We start from the raw sequence: 9,705 nt of genomic DNA on the forward strand, positions 1-9,705 counted from the left end.
CTAGATCATATGACGATGGGGTGAGGTGGGGCCACATGACAACAAATCTTGTGGAATCAATGAACGGCGTGTTTAAGGGCATACGTAACCTCCCGGTAACCGCATTGGTGAGTGCGACGTATTTTCGGATGGCAACGTTGTTCGTAACAAGAGGCAGGCGCTGGAATGAAGTGTTGCAGACGAGTCAAGTATATAGTGATGCCTGCATGAAGTTTATGAGGCAGGAATCTGCCAAAGCCAGCAGCCATCGGGTTACGGAATTCGACCGCCATGGCCACACTTTTAGTGTCAAGGAAACAATTGACCACAACCAAGGGCTGCCCAGACAAGAGTATAGGGTCCTAATACCAGACCGTTGGTGCGACTGTGGTCAATTTCAGGCCTATCGTATGCCTTGTTCCCATGTCATTGCAGCGTGTTCACACAGCCACTTCGATGCATTATCGCTAGTGTCTCCAATCTACAAAGTTGCAACATTGCTCAATGTATACGACAATCCCTTTCCGGTGGTAGCATTGGAGGCGTATTGGCCAGAGTATGACGGGGAAATTGTTTGGCACAACGAATCGATGCGGCGGAATAAAAGTGGTCGCCCAAATAGCAGGCGCATTAGAACTGAAATGGACGTCGCAGAGAAAATGCAGAGGAAGTGTAGCATATGTAGACAACTAGGGCATAATAAGAACAAATGTCCATATCGTGGATCTAGTTCCACAACTTAGTTTTCACTTTCATAAATCTGTGTACCAAAATCATTTTAAATTAAAGTTTACTTTTTATTCCAAATAGAAGATGACACTTGAACAACAAACACAAACATCTAACATTACAACACCAATTACTAAAACAAAAACAAATACTGGAACAAAAACAAGTACTAAAACAAGAACAAGTACTAGAACAATAACAAATACAACAACAACATGACAAACAACCATTAAAATCTAAGAAATTACAACAGTTAACACTATGTCGTCTGATCCATGCATCATTTGGATGCAATCAATGTCGCTTTCAACTTCAACCCACCAACGTATCGTTTCTCCAGTTTCAAATGAGAACCTTGTTCTAAGCCTCTGAATCCTTCTGATGACTTCACCAGGTTCGTAATCTCCCTCTAACCAAGACATCAAGGACCTTTTTAGCTGGTCCAACGAACGGATGTTCCAAAATTTCATCTCCATTGGGGGTTTCAAAGGCGAGAAAATAACATGCCCATCCCTTTTTAAGATTACTGGTTCAGGATCCGGGCGCCTTGATGATGTTCGCTGCCATGACGACGGTCTTGGGGATGCCATGAACTCAACTTGATACAGAAAGTGATAGGAAACAGTGGTGAAGAAAATGCAAGGAAATAACACTTTATTTATAGGAAAAGATCTGGGTTGTACACCAGTCTACCTAACCCTAATTAGTGTCGCACTTGATTAATTAGGGTTTCAATTAGGTCATAACTACCAAACTCGGATTATAACCGATCAATAAACCCTAATTATAATTGATAGATTAACCTTAACATGAATAACCCTAATTCTCCCAAAAATTTATAAATAATATTATTACTTATAAATTAAATTAATATATATATAAATTTATATATATATATATATATATATATATATATATATATATATATATATATATATATATATATATATATATATATATATATATATATATATATATATATATATATCTTGTAAATAAATATTTATATATATTAATTAAATGTGTATAATATTAATTGTTTATAAATTAAATTAATATATATATATATATATATATATATATATATATATATATATATATATATATATATATATATATATATATATATATATATAAATTAATATATATATAAATTAATATATATATATCTTGTAATAATTTTATTTATATATAAGTGTTAATATAAATTAATATAATTTATAAAAAAAATATATTTATCAAATATCTAATATTTAAAAAAAAAAATTAAAAAAAAAAATTAATAAAACATTAAAAAAAAAAAAAAAAAAAAAAAAAAGGAATTGGGCATAGGCGCCACTCCTAGTGGCGACTTGCCCTACCCATTAAGGGTAGGCGCCAACTAGGGTGGCGCCTATGTACACAATTAGGGCAAATTTTGCCCATTTGTGTAATTTTTTTGAAAAAATGGTTAATTTTGAAAAATTTTTTAAAATTTTGGATATTTAAAAAAAAAAATCGATAATTATATGGACTTTATAATCGAAATTTTATAAATAAATTTAAAGTTTAATATTTAAGAAAATGGTTTATGGAGATACATTGAATGTGTAAAAATAATTTAACTGTCATTTAATAGGATATATATCATTATGTCATGCTATACAAATAATTTAAAATTTTCAATCTAAATTGGCGGAATATATGATCTATTGGAACAAGATTTATTCACGTCCCGAAAAGATTACGATGATAACAAAGTATTTAAAGAAGAATATGGTTTACTAATGATTATTCTTGTATGCATGATAAAAAAGACATTAATCTTGATATAAATCAAGTTAATCACTAAGAAAAAATATTAAAGAGAAACAGGGTTGTTATGAATCTGAAGAATTAGAACCAAAAGCTTCAGGCTTTGAAGATTAAACTTAAGTCTTTCATAGACTAACCTTATTCAAAGTTCAACAAGGTTCTGAAGACTGAAGCAATTTGAAGCAAGCAGATTCTGTCATAAGGAATGACTTTGCAACTTCTGAGCAAGCGTCATCAGCAGTTCTGAAGATCTTGTGTAACGCCCCGATTTTATTTAAATTATTTTTCGTAATTTAATTATGTGATAGTTGTGGTTGTGTTGTGTTGAATGGTGTTTTGATGTGTTGTGTTACCCTTGGTGTGGGGTAGTTGCCTTAGAATTATAAAAATTAAGATATTGGGGAGTGTACGAGCAAAAATATAGAAAGTGTGGTATGTTGAGTAAAACTAATTAATCATATTAGTTATCATTTATTTAATTAATTAATATTACATGAATATTAATTTAATTATATAATTTGAGTGGATTATTATTATTATTATTAGAATTTAATTGAAATACACTGACAGTGTAAAAGGATTTTACACTATCAGTTAATAATAGACGTTGAATATTGAAAGAAGTTTGACTTTTATTTCAAGAATCTATAAAGTAATACAAACGGATGATGGTGATGAATCGCCAGTGTAAAACTTTTTACACCGAGAGTGCGTAGTAATTAATCTCATATTATTATTATTATTATTATTATTATTATTATTAAGGAAATAGAGATAATATAATAAGTTAATAAAATAATATGATTTATAATAAAAATATAAAAGGGGTATTGGGATAGAAACTCATTAAGTAACATTTAGGGAAAAAAGAGGAGAAGCAGAGAAAGAAGAAGAAGAGGTTAGAGCTTAAGAGGAGATTCACAATTGTTGAAAGTTAAAGAAGCTATTGCTAGGAAATCTAAGGTAAGGGTGAGATTCTAATTATCTAAGGGTTAACATGATGATGGTGGGTAGATTATGCCATGTAGGTTTTGTGTTTTCTTCTCTACATTGAATTGTGGGAAAGATGAAAATGTTGCGGTTAAAACCATAAAATATGATTGAATTGTGGGAATGATGAAAATGTTGTTGTTAAATCCGTGAAATTTGATTAAAATGTGGGAATAATGAGAATGTTGTTGTTAAACACATGAAATTTGATTGAATTGTGTGAATGATGAAAATGTTGTTATTAAACCCATGAAATTTGATTGAATTGTATGAATGGTGAAAATGTTGTTGTTAAACCCATGAAATTTGATTGAATTGTGGGGAATGATGAAAATGTTGTTGTTAAACCCATGATATTTGATTGAATTGTGTGAATGATGAAAATGTTGATGTTAAACCCTTTTAAATTTGATTGAATTGTGGGAATGATGAAAATGTTGTTGTTAAACCCATGAAGTTTGATTGAATTGTGTGAATGATGAAAATGTTGTTGTTAAACACAAGAAATTTGATTGAATTATGTGAATGATGAAAATGTTATTGTTAAACCCATGAAGTTTGATTGAATTGTGGGAATGATGAAAATGTTGATGTTAAACCCATGAAATTTGATTGAATTGTTTGAATGATGAAAATGTTGTTGTTAAACCAATGAAATTTAATTGAATTGTGGGAATGATGAAAATGTTGTTGTTAAACCCATGAAATTTGATTGAATTGTGGGAATGATGAAAATGTTGTTGTTAAACCCATGAAATTTTATTGAATTGTGTGAATGTTGAAAATATTTTTGTTAAACCCATGAAATTTGATTGAATGGTGGGAATGATGAAAATGTTGTTGTTAAACCCATGAAATTTGATTGAATTGTGGGAATGATGAAAATGTTGCTGTTAAACCCGTGAAATTTGATTGAATTGTGTGAATGATGAAAATGTTGTTGTTAAACCTTTGAAATTTGATTGGATTGTGTCATGTAAAAGTTGTGTGAATTAATGTGGTTTCGGGTCAGAATTGGAATGATGAATTGTTGCAATTGTTGCAGTTATTGTCGTTGTGAGGTTTGGGGTACATATGAGTTGATGAGAATGAATGGTTTTTTTATGCTAATTTGTGATATAATTTAAATTTGTTGTTTTATTTTACTCTGATAAATGTTTTAAGTTTACTCGGGAAAAATTTAGGGTGTTACATAGTAGTATCAGAGCAGATCGGTTCGTCCGGCCAGGTTGTTTAATTATGTTTGTTCCCTAGTATGCGACATATGTGAGAACATTGTCGATGCTTGTTTTGTTTTCCATTTGCAGGTTGGAAATGAAACAAGTGGGGGAGAAACGTCTACTTCTCTTGGATGTTCCAACTGTATAAAGCTTCAATATCATGTTGTTGCATGCAAGAGCGAAATGAGGACTAGTTCAACTATTTTGAGAATGTTGTGTCTTTCCTGAACTCGAAGAGAGGTTAGATTCGAGGATGGTGTCGGTTAGAAAAATGGTGTGATCCTTGAGGGGGAGACGGCCAGGTGTTCTCGTTGGTCGTTTCCTTGTGAGGGGGAAGGAGATGTTTTGGCTAGATATTAGCCAATGGTGTGTTTAGTATCCCGACGTGTTCCATGAGGATGTGTACAATTTGTATTTTGTTGGAACAAGTTGACGTTATTCTTGGAATGAATTGATTTGAGTTAAATCAAGTGTTTACAAATTGTTTTGATAAGTTGGTGCAATATGTCGTTGATTGTAAGAGCTCGGGCGATGTCGAAGTTGTGTTGTTCTTAACACTGAAGATGTAATGGATTCGAGATTCCTGTTTATCGGTCAAGTTAGAATGTCTTTAGGGAAAACGATTTGTTATTGTTGATGTTTCTTCTCACAGAGTAGAGAGCAATGTGAGGGCTAATGTTATGCCAGTGGTGTGTGATTTTTTATGTTTTCCTAAAGATATTTGTGAATTTTCCTCTAGAGCGTGAATCTGAGTTTGATGGAGGTGAAGAGTTGACATTTGTATGGGCTAAGCAAGTGAGAGAGTCCGTGAAGGATAAGGCGCAAGTGTTTATGATGTTAGCTTCGTTGGAAGTTAGAGGAAAGGGAGTAGTTTGTGATATTCCTGTGGTGTGTGATTTCCCGAAGTGTTTCCTGAATATATCAATAATCTTTTGTCAGAGCACGAAGTGAAGTTTACTATTAACTTAGTACCTGGTACTAGTTCGGTGTTGACGACTCCTTGTAGGATGTCTACTTCAGATTTGGGTGAATTGAAGAAGAAACTGGAAGATATGCTTGAGAAGAAGTTTGTTCGTCCGAGTGTTTCACCGTGGGGTGCTCCGATGTTGTTAGTCAAGAAGAAGGACGGTTGTCTAAGGGTATGTGTGGAACATATGAGAATTGTATTACAGACATTTAAAGGGAACCAGTTGTGTGCAAAGTTTTCCAAGTGTAAGTTATGGTTAAGAGAAGTGAGTTTCCTTGGTCATGTGATTCTAATGGTGGTGTAGTTGTGAATCCATCAAGGATAAATGATGTGTTACAATGGGAGGCTCTGAAGTGGGTGACATAGATTAGAAGCTTTTTGGGCTTGGTTTGTTATTACCGCAGGTTTATTGAAAGCTTTTCCAAGTTGACATTTTCGTTAACTCAGTTGACCTGCAAAGATAAATTGTTTGTGTGGGACGTTCGTTGTGAGAACAGTTTCGTAGAGCTGAAGAAAAGGTTGACTACAACTCCGATTTTGGTTTTACCTGAATCAAATGAATTGTTTGTGGTGTATTGCGATGAATCGTTGATGGGTTTAAGTGGTGTGCTAATGCAAGATGGCAAGGTTATGGATTATGCTTCACGATAATTGAGGATTCATGAGAGAAACTATCCTACTCATGATTTGGAGTTGGCTGCAGTGGTGTTCGTATTGAAAATTTGGAGGTATTATCTATATGGTTCCATATTTTAAGTGTTTATTTATCATAAGATTTTGAAATACTTGTTTTATCAAAAGGAATTAAATATGAGACCGCGGAGATGGTTGGAATTCTTAAAGGATTATGACTTTGGCTTGAATTATCATCCCGTTAAGGCGAATGACGTGGTTGATGTTTAAAGTTGGAAGTATTTGCATATGTCTGTTATGATGGTTAAAGAGTTGGAAATGATTGAACAGCTCAGAGACGTGAGTTTGGTCTGTGAACTGACACTGCAAGTGTGATGTTGGGTATGCTGAAGATCAACAATGATTTTCTTAATAATATTAAAGAGAGTCAAAAGTTGGATGTGAAGTTGGTGGGCTTGATGATTGGAAGTAATCAAACTGATGGTAATGATTTTAAAGTAGATGAATAAGGTGTGTTGAGGTTCAGAGACAAAATTTGTATTCCTGACAAAGATGAGTTGAAGAAGATGATTTTAGAAGAAAGTCATCAATGTAGCTTGAGTATTCATCCAAGAGCTATAAAATGTATCACGATCTAAAGAGGATCTTTTGGCGGCTGATAACATGAAACTATATCACATTTTTAGACTTGATTTAATTAAATTATATCGTTATTTGATTCAATTTATTTTATATTATTCGATATTACTCAGTATTTTCTTATTATTTATTTCAGGTATCATTATTTAAAGCACGTGTGAAAAAGAAAGAAGAGGGGTGCAAAAAGAGGATTTTCTAGGAAAAGCAGCAAGCTGAAGCACCAAAGCCCAGGCCACGTTTGGAACAAAGGAAATGGCTGTCACGACCGCCACACGCACGTGCCGAGCGTCACGTCCCAAAACCTAGTGTTACGACCGTAACACATAGTGTGACGGACGTCACACATTTCATCCTATATTTTAGGCTTTACGTGCGTAACGGAGTGGACGTTTTCCCCTAATTTTTCTCCTGCACTCGTTGACGCTTTGAACCATATTGAAGACACTTTCGAGGAAGCGGTTATTTGGAGAGGTGAATATAAATAGACCTCACAAAAGCCAATTGAAGCTCTCTCTTCGCCGTGCAATTTTTCCAGCAATATTTTTCCAGCAATATCTTTCCAGCATTATAATTTTCCAGCACTCTAAATTTTCAAGCATCCTATTTTCTTTTCTTTTCTAGTTTAATTTCCGAAGCAAACAATTTATTTTCTCACGATAGTTTCTACACCGGAAACTATTGTGTAATTTTTATTGGATCTAACCTTACGTTAGATCATAGTATTTTATTTCCTTGTTTTTACTTTCCTATCTGATTGAGAATTGTGAAGAACAAATCCAACCGGCTTGTGGTGGAGTGTTCGAGCATCGAAGCTAGGAGATAAAATCCAGATTTCTAGTATTTTTCTAGGTTCATTAATTAATTGATTTATTGTTTTAATTTACAGATGCTTTGTTCCGTTGTTTATATATATTGTTTGTTTGATATGGCCGTATTTATGCACGATTATTGTTTATGCATGTTTATCATGTCTGGCTAATTAATTTAGATATCGGTATGTAAAGTAAGCGGAATAAAGGAATCGAAATTGAGTTGGTTTAAATGTATTTCAAAATATAGTCACTCTTTTTCTGGTCTCAATTTACAAAGTTAATACCAAGGTTTTTGTACGAGAGTAAAAGACATAAAGAAGTTAAAATCAATAGAACGACGGTTTGAGCTTTTAACTGGACAGTGTAAATTGAACATTAACTTTAAATCAGGGCGAAAGCAATTTTTAAGGTTAATTAAATTCTAATCATTTTCAAAAATTATTTTTAAAAGTTAAATGTGAGGACGAGAGTTAAGCATTTAAGTTTAATCATATAATCTAAGTCAACAGAGCGAGAGTTTGAGACGAGGGTGTTTAAACGGTTAGTATTTTCTCAAAAGGAGTTTCTATAGATTCTATTATTTTCAAAAGTGATTTTAGATTTAACGAAATAGTGAGAGCGTACGTTACAATATAAAGTCATAGTCTAATTCAACAGAGTGAGAGTTTGAGGAAAAGACTTTTAATTAATAGTGTCTACTGAAAAGACCTATTTTAAAATTAAGAAAAAGACCAACGAAGATTTGATTCCCTAATTACGACGAACTACATACTGATATCCATCTTATTTGATATTTTATCTAGATCCAAATTTAGTTTTACTTTTCCCCCTAGTCATTAAAGTATCATCCGCCTTAGCTTTACGCAGTAACCCTAGAAAAATGGTAGATCGATTCATTAAGTCCCTGTTGGATCGATATCTTTTAAAACTACGTGATTAGACTGTGCACTTGCAGTTAGTACCCCGATAGACTCACAAAGTCGCGATCAAGTTTTTGGCGCCGTTGCCGGGGAGTTTTATTTAGTCGATACCCTAACTCTTCTGTTACGCTGTAGAGACTAAGGCAATTTTTTTCCTTTTTCGTTGATTTGTATGCCACACACTCGCTCACAAGGCGAGCCGTACTACTTACGAATCAACGACGTTGAACGATATCTCTGATTATTACGACGAATTCGGGAGTATCGTGCTACGAACAATCTTCCTCCAATCGAAATTCCTGATCTCAAAAATCTCCTTCCTTTAACGATACCAGCGATGGCCGAACCAGCTCGTGCTCTTCGAGATTACGCTGCTCCATCGCAGGATGAGCCGCATTCGAGCATTGCTCCACCCGCAATCGAAGCGAACAACTTCGAACTTAAACCTTCGCTGTTGCAAGCAGTGCAATAGAATCAATTTTCTGGAAATCCTACCGAGGATCCAAACCTTCATTTATCCGTATTTGTCCAATATGCTGACACTGTTAAAGCTAATGGTGTCACTTCAAAGGCAATTCGACTTCGTCTCTTTCCTTTCTCGTTAAGAGATAAAGCTAGAAGATGGCTTCAGTCTCTTCCTTCCAACTCAGTCACCACATGGAATGAGTTGAAGAAAGTCTTTCTTGCCCGATATTTTCCTCCAAGCAAAACAGCTATGTTGAGAGCCCAGATAAATGGATTTAAGCAAAAGGATAACGAATCTCTTTTCGAAGCATGGGAAAGATACAAGGACATGATGAGACTTTGCCCACACCATGGTTTAGAGGACTGGTTACTAATTCACACCTTCTACAATGGTCTCTTGTACAACACAAGGCTAACAATAGACGCCGCCGCCGGTGGTGCGCTTATGGATAAACCTTACACCGACGCTTATGAACTTATCGAGAGCATGGCCCAAAATCATTATCCGTGGGGAAGCGACCGAACAATGGTAGAAAAACCTCAAACGAAAGGTGGCA

General features: G+C 34.1%; 1 non-coding gene across 1 annotated transcript; it reads right to left on the reverse strand.

Moving 5' to 3' along the window:
- Positions 1–9,398: 9,398 nt before the first annotated feature.
- On the reverse strand, positions 9,399–9,505 carry LOC127133060 (small nucleolar RNA R71). Its single transcript, XR_007807054.1, has one exon. It is a non-coding gene; the product is annotated as a small nucleolar RNA R71 (small nucleolar RNA).
- Between the last annotated feature and the right edge of the window lie 200 nt (positions 9,506–9,705).

Source organism: Lathyrus oleraceus, chromosome 3, assembly GCF_024323335.1.
Source record: "Lathyrus oleraceus cultivar Zhongwan6 chromosome 3, CAAS_Psat_ZW6_1.0, whole genome shotgun sequence".
NCBI lineage: Eukaryota > Viridiplantae > Streptophyta > Magnoliopsida > Fabales > Fabaceae > Lathyrus > Lathyrus oleraceus.